The sequence below is a fragment of the Sturnira hondurensis genome, unplaced genomic scaffold, assembly GCF_014824575.4.
Source record: "Sturnira hondurensis isolate 20B ecotype Veracruz unplaced genomic scaffold, ASM1482457v3 Scaffold0014384, whole genome shotgun sequence".
In the NCBI taxonomy this organism is placed as follows: Eukaryota; Metazoa; Chordata; class Mammalia; order Chiroptera; family Phyllostomidae; genus Sturnira; species Sturnira hondurensis.
The window spans coordinates 26,497,401-26,510,796 of record NW_028087015.1 but is presented as its reverse complement, the minus strand read 5'-3'; the positions used below and the strand labels follow the sequence as shown (position 1 = coordinate 26,510,796).

General features: G+C 44.9%; 1 non-coding gene across 1 annotated transcript; it reads left to right on the top strand.

Moving 5' to 3' along the window:
- Positions 1-12,671: 12,671 nt before the first annotated feature.
- Positions 12,672-12,778, top strand: LOC118998916 (U6 spliceosomal RNA). The gene has a single exon (XR_005068989.1). It is a non-coding gene; the product is annotated as a U6 spliceosomal RNA (small nuclear RNA).
- The last annotated feature ends 618 nt before the right edge of the window (positions 12,779-13,396 follow it).

The window sequence follows — 13,396 nt, the reverse complement described above, 5'->3', positions numbered from 1 at the left end:
TGAACTTTCTAAAATTTTTCAGCAACAAGTGAACAGCAGGTAAGCTTTAGTTCTATATGCCAATTAACAGCTGAAGAAAGATACCCAGGGTCTGGAAGAACTGAATAAAATTATGTTCAAATTCCTCTTGAACTACAAGTATTCTTAAAATAGATCCTGCATTCTCGAGCACTGACTGTAATAAATGTCATGGTGAGGTAACGGGTGCCCAGCCGCGGTGCTGCGAACCCAGGGATGGAGAGTCCCTGGCTGTGGTGAGCCCAGTGGTACAGCTCTGGACACCTCTCTACGGGTGCAGTTCACCGCAAATAAGACCATCTCACACACTAACGGGGCTGTTTTCAGTGATGTACTGGACCTTTGCCTCTGGGTTCAGCAACAGAAAGAGTGACAAGATGACATTTTTTACAGAATAAAACACAAATAATTTAAGATTAATGGAGCCTAAATCCAACAATGCAGTGGCTATGAGCACATAATAATCAATACTTGACCTCTTTCTCAGGGCTTCTGTGCCTTGGCTGCACGTTCAAATCACCTGGACACTTTAAAAAAATCCTGCCCTGCCTCTCACCCAATACCTAAGTCAGAATTCTCCAGGGAGGGGTCCAACCGTCAGTATTTTCAAACTTCTCCAGGCGACTCTAATGTGAGAACCACTGTGTAAAGATGTTAAGGACTCACACCCCTGAACTAGTGCTGGCAGATGTGGCAAATAAAAAACTACAGGACACCTAGTTAAACCTGAAGTTCACATAAAGAATTTTTAAGAATAAGTATGTCCCGTGTAATAGCTGAGACATACTTGAGAAGTTATTTGCTGTTTACCTGAAACTCAAATGTAAATGGGTGTCCTGTATTCCCTCTACAGGACAAAACCGAAAATTAAATTTAAGGGGTAGAAATAAAAACATCAGTAGAGAAATACCATTGGTTGGAAGGTTATCACCAAAAAAATCACATAGTACATTAAAAAGAAAGGTTGTTCTAGGCCAAAGCCTCCCCAAAGGAAAGAGTTCCCAAGTCGTGGAGGGGGCGGGAGCACCACTGGAATGTTCTAGGCAGGCCTCCTTAGGGCCTGTGTTAGTCTGCTCCGGCTACCATATCAGAGCACCACAGACTGAATGTCTTAAATAACAGGCGTTTATTTTCTCTCAGTTCCGGAGGCAGAAAGTAGTTCCAGACCAAGGTTTGGCAGGTTGGTTTTTTCTCCCGCGGTCTCTCTCCTTGGCTTGGCCTTCTCCCTCTGTTCTCACAGTATTTTTTTCCCTATGTGCATCTATCCCTAGTATCTCCTTGTGTGTCCAGATTTCCTCTTATGCAGACACGAGTCATCATTTTACCTTAATTACCTCTCTACAGGTCCTAGCTCCACGTACACACACATTCTGAGGTGCTCTGGTTTAAGTCTTTGATAAATGCGTTCGGGGGACACAGTTTAGCCCACAACAGTGCCTCTCATGGGACTGCAGTCCTATGGGGTAGAGGGGGAACACAGTGAGTCAAGCATCCTTGCCCTGATGTGCTCTTCCCAGGGTTGCACTAGCCCAAGAGACTGTGCCCCTGAGTGACCAGCAAAGGGAAAAGGGGCATTTCTGTGGAATTGATAGAAATGAGGGTTGGCAGGGGGCAGAAGAGGAAGTCTCCTCTTTCCTGGGAAGAAGAGGAGGGAAGCGGTAGCAGATGGGAGGATGATAGAGGAAGGGAAGGAGAATGTGTTAAACCAAGAGGAGGGACCCTGTGCAGAAGAAATATGAAGTTATGATTCACTACAGAGGTTGAGGACTTGAAGAAAGGGCATAGGTAGGATACAAGAAACAAATGACAATTTCTATGGCAAAGGGAGAACGGCAGAAACTGCCCCTCCCCCCAAAAAGCAAGCCTCCTACCGGTTTCCTTTGTCCCTTTTAGGGGTTTTTTTTTTTCCTCCTCAAGCATTGTAAGACTGTTTGCACAAGACTCTGAGAGGAGTCTGCCCAGCCTTCATTTTATTGAATTCTCTCAGGCTTGGTCAGCCTTCAAGAACACAGTTCACTGTCTCCAAGCAGCTGACCTGGATTTTATTGCACTTGGATATGAATATGCATGATTAGAAGCCAAAATGTGCCAAGGCTGCACAGGCTTGTTCTGGTTTTAGGCGGTACCAAAGCAAAGAATAGCCGGGAAGTTCCCCCAGAGTCCTTACTGCTGAGTCTCTCCCTGCTGGATGGGGGCTGGGGTCACAGAGCCCAGGAGAGGCTCTGGCCAGGAGTGTGGTCTGGGAGACAGTGAACTCTTTACCTAGGGTTTGGGGCAGAGGTGAAAGTACACTGCTTCCCCTCCCTCCCCCCACCATGCTAGACGTATACAAAGAGCATGACAAGAGGGTGGGGGGAAGGTTAGGGTTAGGGAAATTCAGCCACAAAGCCACGGAACTTTTCCAGTGTGGTCCAAAGGCATTATTCTTAGCCCGAGGCACCCCGGCTTCCTTGTCACCTTTATCCGTGCCTTGCCCACTGTGCTCTCTACTCTCCAGGCCAGGGGTGGCCAGCGCCTGCAGGGAGCTTGTGTCACTGGCCTACTGCTCATCAACAGCCACTCACTGCCATTCCGACAATGTGAGTAAAAGGCACCTTAATAAGAGCGTAAATAAAAGCCGGCTGAGAAATGAGTTTTCCATGCCAGCGATCACCCGCCTAACCTCCGCCGTAAATAGTCTCGCAGAGCCACACAGATGGAGTCCCTGCATCTGGGAGCAAAGCTATCTCCCAGCAGTGCTCTGTCAAACACCGGGTGCTGCCCACACGTGAATTCCGGGGGAAACCTTGCTCATCCAACTTGGACATTCTGTGACAACTCATAAGCAGGGACCTAGAGCTCCTACTCCCCTCTCCAACCCTAGGGAACCTGTCCCCTCCCCCATTGCACCAACCCCCCCCCACCTCCCCACAAGGGGAGGACTGTGTGCTAAAATAGCTTTAGTCTGCTGTGTCCTCAGAAGGGACGGACCGCCAGACCCCCTAATTTATGGTCATTGGTGTAATAGCTTTAAGGTGATTTATCTGACTACAGAGGAGATGGCAAACCCCTGGAGAAGAGTGATTGGCCATGCGGGCTTTGTCCATTTCTGATTGGCCTTATTAATTTCAAGCAGAGTGGGGGGAAGCAGCCTTTTGACTGAGACAGGGAAGTCAATTTGGCAACAGCCTCCGTGTACAGACAGTTTGGAACTGGCAAAGGTCTAGCTTTTGTTGAAACTCCAGAACTAATACATTGCTTAAAAAGTTGGGGAGTCTGACAGAATGTGCTAGCAGACAGACTGAAGCAGACTTGGTTTGGAAGAGCGAAGATCATTTGATTTGATATTTTTTTGTATCTGTGTGCCTTGGAGGTGAGAGGGAGGGCAGGAGGATGTTTTCTTGTTTTTATTTTTAATGTTTGAGTATTGTATGTGTGGAGTGGGGGGGTGGAATGCAACAATTATGGCTTAAAAGGAATTTGAGGGAATCATGGGGAAAGGAAGTATTAGAACCTGCTTCTAAAAATGTGTTTCACAATCACATGTGTGTGGAAAAAAATCTTTCTTCCTTTTTGAGTTATCTTCACACATTACAGCCAGTATTTATGGCATCTATAAATTACTGGATAAGCACACCAGTGCACCACACTTCACAAGGGCATTACTTTGGGTTACTGTAGTAACTGTCATTTAAATGTCACCACTGAGTGATGTAACTTAGTCTCATGAATAAAAAGGACTGTATAAGAATAGTGGGGGTTATATTATTTACTGGAAATATTTTCATATGAGTGACAAATTCAGTAGGGGTGGGCATGCAATACAAACGTACGCCCATTCATTTATTATATTTATGCATATAGAACTCAAATGCACACGCATAGCACTTGTCAACCTTCATATGTAATCTTTAATGCTCTGTTCCTCAGAGGGACCAGAACAAAGCCCGAGAGAGCACAAGAGAATGTGGTTGCTTGGGGAGGGGGCAGACTGGTGTCACATGGAGTGGCACAATCATTTCTTTTATTTGTAGGTCTAACCAGAAAAATAGACTGGGAGCAGCTGAGTACCAATTTATTTTGCTGCCCGAATCAATGAGTGGTTGCCTAAAATGTCACTGAGTTGGAAGGTTGTGCATTCCATTCACGGCTAGGTTACAGGAGGCCTTGAAGCTGGTCTAGAAGGTGGCCAGTAATTGTCCTGGCGCCTATCAAGGTGGGTGAGCGCAGTCCTGCTGCACAGAATTGTCTCAGTGCGGGACCAGGGCTGCCTGTCGTCCTTGACCAGTCTTATCAAATGCTGTTGAATAGAAACAAAGATGGCCTGTTTAGTCTTATTACAAGAGCAAAGCAGAGCAGAAGGTGGACCAGAACAACAAAAATGGATTTTGATGTCATGGGTGGAGACTTGTTTGGGCCAAAAGCCACAACATGCACATATGGCACACGGGACCTGTGTCTAGCTCCCTAAATGTGTAACATTCATGTGAAACAGGAATAATAGTAGAGGTATGAAGGGAGTATGACATAGAATCAGAGTTTAAGAGTCTGTGAGAGTCAGGGAAGGTTTTCCTCACTCGCCTACTACACTGGGTCACAAAGGATGAGGAGGGGTTGGTCGAGAGGGCTACGGTCATGCTAGCCATGGTGAATCACCGAGCATAAAAGAGAGGAGGCACAGACAACAGGCTTGCATTTGCCCACTTTGAAAGGAGTCAGGACAATTTCTAGCCGCCTTCTAGACTTGCTTCAAAGCCTCCTATCACCTAGCTGTGAATGAAATGCACAACCTTCCAACTCAATGATATTTCAGGCAACCATTCATTGGTTCAGGCAGCAAAATAAAGGATCCTAGGTGTGTGGTAGGCAGTGAGACAGACATGAATATAGCAAGGATGATGGGCCGGGTACAGAAAGTCACGACAGCAGAAAACCCTGCGTGCCTAGCAAGGGGCAAAAGAGGGGAAACAGGACCTTGCCCCCAGGGTTACCTCTCCTCCCCTAGCATATCTCTGGTCCTGTGGTTCAGACCCCTGACCTTTCATATCATTGGGCATGTGGTTGGACCCTCCCCTGACCTCTTCTTCCCTGGTAGTTACACAGGTTAGACCCCCTTTCAGAGGGAACAAACAAGGGGATGGAAGAATAGTTCTTAAGCCATTAAGCCTCAGGACGAGTTTCTGACCTGCATCAAATACATCTAGGCCTCAGGTGTGTTTCAGCTCCAGGCCCAGAAAAGCAGCAAGACCAGACAAGCATGCCATGGCTGACATCAGAACCAGCTATATTGACTAATGATCTCTGCCTGCCCTGGCAACTGATCACTAGAGACCATGACCCTGAGAGGACACACAAGGAAAGGCTGACAAATACTCTATTGAGATCCTCCCCTGGAACCCTCCCTAAAATACAAGCCCTTAAAAGCCCTTAGGACAGAGGACCCAGCTCAGCTCCCTCTGTGGAGCACACAGAGCCTTTCCCCGCCCCTTCTCCAGGGCGTTTCCCTTGCCTTTCTCCCACCTAAGCTCCAAGGGCCCTCCTTTTGCCTTTGTAACTTGTTTCCTGAACCGATTCTTCTATTGATCCTTCCTTCTCTGTGACTTTCTAAATAAACTGTTGCTTGTGTTTGTGTTTGAGTCTTGGCTCTGAATTATGTCTCAGCCAGAACTGAAGTACAGAGGTTGCTGAACTGAGTGAGGTCCAAATGCCAGTAACATTCTGGTCTCATTTTCACTGCCACCAGGTATATGAGCTCAAACTGCATCTCAACTCTTTGTGAAACTAGAGTATACAAGGTGGCAGAAACGTCACTCCCTGATAAAGACTAGTAGTCAGGTGTCTACTCTCATTTTCTAAAGAATGTAATGGAAAACTGTATATGTGTCTTTAAGCATATCTAGCCATAATAACTGCAGAGCAAACCAAAAAAACACAGAAAAGAATTAAACTCAGAAATCCTGGTATAATTGTTTTTAGTTGAAAATATGCAACTATAATGACAGGTGACACAAGAAACAAATACAAAGGGCACTTTCCTTAGCTTTCCTGAACTGCCGCATGGTTTTCTCTAAGGGCAGACGAGCTGGCAGCTCACCAGCCCTTTCACTACATCTGCACAAAGGTCTGGTTCTGCCGTTGGCCTTCCCCTGCTGGGCTGCTCTCAGGACACTGCAGGAAACTCATCTGTCATCACCACACAGATCAGGTCCCTCCCGCCCCCCATGCCTTCTTTTGCTCTCTGGGAGGCTCCCTCCCAGGCCACTCAGTGGGTGCTTCTCTTTCTTCCTCCCAATCTCCTCCTCCTCCCTCTGAACCGCTCATTGTCAAGTATCAGAGTTATGACTGCAGGATTGACTGCTGCCCTCAGTGAAAGAAAAAGAAAGCGCCTCTTTTGTCTTACAGAGAACAGCACAGGCTGTCTTGCCGCAGCTCTAGTTTTCTCTTAAAGAAGTTGTGGATACAGAATCTCATCTTAGAGAACACATTCCATTAGTTTTTCCAAGACCTCTATTCTCACACAACGTCCAGTGTTTCTGATCTTATTTGAAAGTACTGCCTCCCTTTTTGGGCTATAATGTTCAATATCTCTCTTTACAACTGGGATTTGAGCCTTCTTGAGAGGCTTCCTTGAAGGAATCACAGTGCCTGTGGAGCAAGGTCAGAAGCCTGCATAGCCCTGGGGCTTGCTGATGAATAGATCCTGTGCTGGTAACTCTGACACGCCCTTGTTTTGTTTTTTAATTCATTTTCTTTATCATAGGGAATGTGGAGATAAATAAAAAGCCTCTGGTCTAAGACAGCAGTCACCTAAATGTGGAACACTCTCATACAATATTAGAGGTGTGAAGAGAGCATTGCGGAAGATCAAAGGAGAATGTGTTTGAGAGTCTTCACGGATCAGGAAATGTTTCCTGCACATATTGATCGCTGCCGTGGGTCTCGGAGGATGAAGAAGAATTGGTCAAGAAGAGAGGACACACTAGCCAGGGGTGTAAAACAAAGCTCAAATGAGAGAAGAACAATTAGGACAGAAGTGGAGGCAGAAGTGAGGAAGGACTCCATAGGGTTGATAGAAAAGAAAGAATAAACAAAGGGGGAAGGTAGGCAAGAGTGAAACGGGAAGCGGTAATTGTCTCTACCACTACTGAGCTGCACCCTTGTCTCGAATAACCAGGCTCACTCCCAGGGCAACCATCATCATGACTATGTCCATCTCACCAAAAAATGCTGACGGTTCAGGAAACAAATAGACATAGAAGGTTCACAATATGCCACTAAGAATATAAGGTGGATACAAAAGATGGAGAATATAAAAGACGCAAGCACTGAAAAAGTTTGGAAGAAAATACATTAAAATAATATTTGCTGTAATTTGTTATCTATGAGTGGTAGGGTTATGATTTTAATTTTCTTTTTACTTATCTGGATTTTTTGTTCTGTATTGAGCATGAACACTTACATATAAACTATTTTATGTGCTACTAATTGAGTGCTCTTTAATATAAACACATCCTAATAAGAGGGCTTCTATAATTTAAGTTCATGATCACGGCATCTGGTCTGTAGGAAGAAGAGTGAGGGTAAATACTAGCAGTATCTCATTCCGTGGGCAAGTTCTGTCGAGGTAATTTGGAGTGTCCTGGTTATGCATGTGTAAACATCGCTGCTACCACCACCCTCCCTCAACCCAAAATGACAGAGGGGAACCTACAGCCATCTTAGTATTTCCTGCCCTGAGCACAAAACGCACAAGTAGATGCATGTTTAATAAATGTTATTTATTTAATGAAAGAATCCTAGGCTTTCTCACCTTAAAATCAGGACTCCTTCTACTGTAAGAGTGACGCTCATACTTGAGCATGCATCAGAAGTATCTGGAAGGCTTGTCAAAAACATCGAAGGTTGGTCGAGTCCAGCCTCCCCCAGAACTTCTAGTTCCGTCGGACTGGGGCAGGCCTGAGTACCTGCGTTTCTAAGAGGTTCCCAAGTGGTGCTGATGCTGCTGATCTTACTGTAACATTCTGTTTTCAGAACTAACATGACCAAGAATGCTTTTAATTCAGTTCAACAGCTTATTAGTTACATTTCTGTCCAGTACTAGGACTTGTTGAAAGGATTACAAAAGACAAACTGCTACTATTTGGCATCTTTAGAGATCACAGATTAGTCAGAGTCCAGGTTAGCATACAGGAAATGGAAAATAATCTACACAGGCGTGTACTGCATAACAACATGGTCAGCAACGACCACAAATATGACAGTAGTCTCAGAAGATTACAGTGGAGCAGAAAAATTCTTATTTTGCAGTGACATCGTTTTGTCATAGTGCAACTAACTCATCTCTCACGTGTGTGGTGATGCTGGTGTAAACAAACCGTCATATAAATGTACAGCACGTACAATCAAGAACAGTCCATGATACTTGATAATGATCACAGCGACCGTGTTACTGGCTTATGTATTTACTACACTGTACATTTTATCATTATTTCAGCGTACATTCTTTCTACTTAATCAGTATGCTGTGTTATGCTGGCAGCAGCCTCATACACCTTGGGTTTACTGTTTACCGTGTTTCTTAATTGCATCGTTTTCGCTTGTGTTTGACTTAATCTCATGTTGCTTTACGAATTTAGTGTAGCCTAAGTGTACAATGTTTATAGAGTCTACAGTGATGCACCGTAGTGCCTGAGGCCTTCACACTCACCCAGAGCAACTTCCAGTCCTCCAAACCCCATTCATAAGTACCATTTTTATCTTTTTACTGTATTTTTACTGTACCTTTTCCATGTTCAAATATGCTTAGACACACTAGTACTTACCACTGTGTTGTAACTGCCTGTGGTTTCTGTGGTATCGAGCACAGTAACACACTGTATGAGCTTACAGCTGAGGAACAGTGGGCTTTCCCATGCACCACCTGGGTCTGTGTGAGTGCACTCTGTGATGTTCCCACAGGGATGAAATTGCCTGATGACTCATCTCTCAGAACGCAGCACTGTCATTAAGGGATACATAGCTGTAGAGTTGGATAACAGTATGTGGTACCAATAAGTTCTATGGGAATTAGGAAGGGGCAGAGAAGATCAATGTCAACTAGACTAGCAAGGAAGAGCTTTATAGAAACTCTAGCTTTGGAACCTGAAAGGATGGCATTAGGATTATTACTGCTGTGTAACAGACTAGCCCAAACTTAGCGGCTTTAAAGTACTATTGCTATCTCATGGTTCTACAGGCTGACTCAACTGGGTGGTCCTCTTGGGGCCTCATGATGGGATTGGTTGTGTAGGATGGCTTCTTCGCTCACCTCCTCTATGTGGTCTCTCTCTCAAAAAAAGAGTTGCCTGCATGCATTATTGGAAGTTCAGGGCTTCAAGAGATAGGAAGTAGAAAATGCCATTCCTCTTAAAGAAAAGGCCCAAAATTGGCACAGCATCACTGCCATCATATTCTGTGGGTGAAATTAGTGACAGGCCAGCTGAGGCTCAAGGACACAGAGAGGCAGACTCCATCTCTCAGTGGGGGGTGAGGGGTGGCAGGCATGCATGTGTATACAGAGGAGGTGAAACCTGATGGCAGCTGTCTTTGAGGACGAGCTACCACAGATGGGCAGAGGAAGCAATCCACAGAATGATGATGTGAGACCAGAAGAGAACCAAGAAGAGCTCTAAAGGTATATACAAAAAAAAAATCAGGGCATAGCTGACTCTTGAACTGTGCAGTTTTGAACTACTTATACATGGATTTTTCAATTGATCTGTGCAGTTCTAACCTGCGTAGGTCAATTGTAGTTGAAACTGAAACAGAGACTGGGTCTGATCTGATGAATAATAGGGAATCACTTTAAGTTCTTAGGTAGCAAAGTGGTTTTTCCTCCCTTAACACAGGCACATGAATTGTCTGCCTCCCAGCATCTGGGCTAAGGGAGGGCCAACCACCACAGGGAAAAGTTTAGTGGGAGATGCAGGTTAAGTGAACAGGCAATTACAGTTTGGTGTGATGACCGCTAACAGGTGTAAACTGGAGGGTGTTATGAGACCATCTGACTCAAATAAGGAGGCAGGAGAGAGGGTGGTGGCTGCCAGTGTTGCTTTAAAAAGATCCCTCTGACAAAAGTCCATGGGCAAGATGAGAGGAGGAAGAGAAAGAACCCAAGGACACCAGTCCTTGGGTGGTGGCTGTGGCAATAAAGGTGATTAGAGTTAGACATTTTATATCTCCTCCATCTAATGAATGAAGATGTAGTCTCGCCAGGGAATATGCCCAGATCATGACGGATGTGAAAGTTGTCATACCCCTTTAAAGATTTGGCTCTGCCCAATCAATAAAGCCATCTGATAAAACCTATAAAATAACAAGAGGTGGTTGAAATGATGCCAAGATGTTATTTGGCACACCCCAGAAGGAGATCACATCAAAGCCAGCGGAGTGGAGCGTTCCTTCCTTGTGTGCCAGAAGCAGCTCCTTGACACTAAAGGAAGAATTTGCTGTGCTTTTCAGAGGCACAGAGGCACTGACTAACCATTAGCAAGAAACTTTGATTTTGTTCTTGTCCAAATTATATAAGCTCACGTCTTTAAGACAACCCCTCCAGTAAGTTGCTTAGATGCTGTAAACCAAGGGAACAGCAACTGCATGTCACATCCCAGAGATCCCTCTCCACCAGAAAGCACGCTGCCCTGGTCCTGCCACTCGCTTCCTGCTGCCACCCCTAACTGTATCTGGTGCACTGCTAAGTACACGTGAAGACTCACAGAATGTATGACTAGCTTCAAGTGCATATGAAATTTTGTACAGATCACAGATGATGATAAGGCTCAGTACACTCCGCGTACTTAACTCTGCCTCCTAACCTCTGCCAAGGGCTCTAAGTGTGCGGTTAGTTAACCATTTAGAGAAATGGGGGCACTTCCACCCCACTACCAAGAGCACACCCAGCCCTGGTGTACAGTACATTACAATTCTTTTTTAAAGGAAAACAGTGACTGTTAAGTCAACGAGATGAGGTGGCAATATCCTGTTTTCAATCCTTAGTGTCTTCAGGTGCCTCTTTTCCTATCTATTCCTTCTGTTCTTTGCAAGTGTTCATTAAAGATCCTTCCTCATGAACAACATAGGTATGGAGAAGGAGGGAATTAGTAGGAATGTTCGTTTTCTTCTCACTAGCTGGGCCATTGCTAACTCCTGTCAGAGTAGAAAAGAAGTGGAAGGAAGACAGTTGGGAAAATGGACAAAGGGAAAAGTGAGGAAGGAGGGGATGACAGCAAGCAAAAGCAGATGAAGGAGAGAGGAGGCAATGCGAGGACGCGGCACTGAGGGAAGAGCCCTGGCGATCTAAGGCAGGGCACAGGAGAGCCATTAAGAAGGAAGTGAACAGAAACTGTTGCAATAGCAGCCAGCCCCGTGGCTTTCCTCTGCTTTTCCTTGCTTTGTTGTTTTACTGGTAATAGCACCTCTCCTGGAAAGAGAATGTAGTTTGGCTGCATCAATTTTAGATATTTAGTTTATGGTTATATCAGTTTTCTATTGCTGCTGTAACAAATCATCACGAACTTCAGTGCTTAAAATATCACAAGCTAATTTTAGTTCTGGAGGTCAAAAGCCCAAAATAGGTCTCACTGGGCTAAAATCAAGGTATTGGGAGGGGTTCCTTTAAATTCTAGGTGAGAATGTGTTTCTTTGCCTGTTTCAGCTCCCAGAGACCACCTGTATCCTCTGTCTCAGAGCCCCTTTCATTCCTATTCAAAGCCAGTAATGGCAGGACGAGCCCTCACTTGGCATCACTCTAACTTCGCTTCTGAAGTTCAGCTCCTTCTCTGACTCTGGCTCTCTGCCTCCCTGTTCCACTGTGATTATACTGGGCCCACTAGATAATCCAGGATAATCTCCCTATCCTAAAGCCAGTTGACTGGCAATCTTATTCCATCTGCAATCTTAATTCCCCTTTGCTACATAACCTAATATAAGCATAGATTCTGGGGACTGGGGTGTGGACATCATGGGGGTGAAGGGCATTCACCACAAACACTGTATAATCTTGCTGAAACTATTTTACCTAGCATTCTTGAAAACCAAATACTCAATGTCAGTTACTTGTTTTTCCTCTTCTGAGTTTGTTGGAAACAGAAGTAACAATCCTAACCATCTGTCATTTAAAGAATGGAAGATATGCTGCCTTGACTAAAAAGGTACTTGTAACAATAGCAATACTACACCCTTCAGCAAAGACAGCCTCTCTTGCAGGGGCTACAGTGTACTATCAGCATGCCACCTGGCCCCGCCCTCTTCTCACCAATGCTGCAAAGATGCTCTCAGTGGTCATGCATCTTTGCCCTGAAAGACAGTCAAGAGCATCTGACACTCTAATGAAGGGGGAAATACACAGATCCACAGTCCCAGGGAATCCAACTGCTTGTTTGGGTCCATTTTATAGTTTCCATAGAACTGATGGCTGTCATGCAAAATGACTCCTGGCTATTTATTTGTCAATCCAAGTAATGTAGTGCAATTGCTGCTGCAATTGCCAACAAGCAAGGAAGAGTTTCCTAGCCTCACACAGGCTAGATTCCAATCAACAAAAGACTCAGATTGACTATTGTTTTTGATAACGTTGGAAGATAGCACAATTAGACATGGAAAATAAAGAGTTAAAAATTACCAAAGAATTTCTTAAAGTGCTTGCTTTGGCTGTTCATACACTAAAGTTGGAACAATACAGAGAAGATGAGCGTGGCCCCTGCACAAGGATGACGTGCAGATTTGTGAAGTGATCCATATTTTTTCAAGAACGAGTTGGTAGGCTCAGAATAGACTAGGGGCTATCAAGAACAGTATAGGAAATGGAGAAGCCAAAGAACTTGTATGCATGACCCATGGGCACAAACTAAGAGAGGGGAGGTTTGCCAGGGCGGATGGGCAGGTATCAGGTGGAAGGGGGTGAAGGGAGAAATGCTGGGACAGCTGTAATAGCATAATCAATAAAATACATACATAAGGAAAATAATACATTTACGGTTTTTATCTTTTTCTGAGACACTTCCTGAACATCCCTTTGAAGTACCAACAGGGCCATTTCTCTAATTACTTTGGTTATAGTATCTGTGGTGTTCAGAACAAACCCCCACAGTAGGTGTTACACCCAAGGAAATTGAGGATAAGTGTGATTAAGAGATTTACCTGAGGTCACACAGCTATTAAATAGCAGAAAAAAGAAATAACCCTCTGGCCCTGGCTGGTGTAGCTCAGTGGATTGAGCGCAGGCCTGCAAACCAGAGAATCCTGGTTCAATTCCCAGTCAGGGCACATGCCTGGGTTGCGGGCCGGTTCCCGGCGGGGGACACACAGGAGGCAACTGTACATTGATATTTCTCTCCCTCTCTTCTTCCCTTTCCCTCTAAAG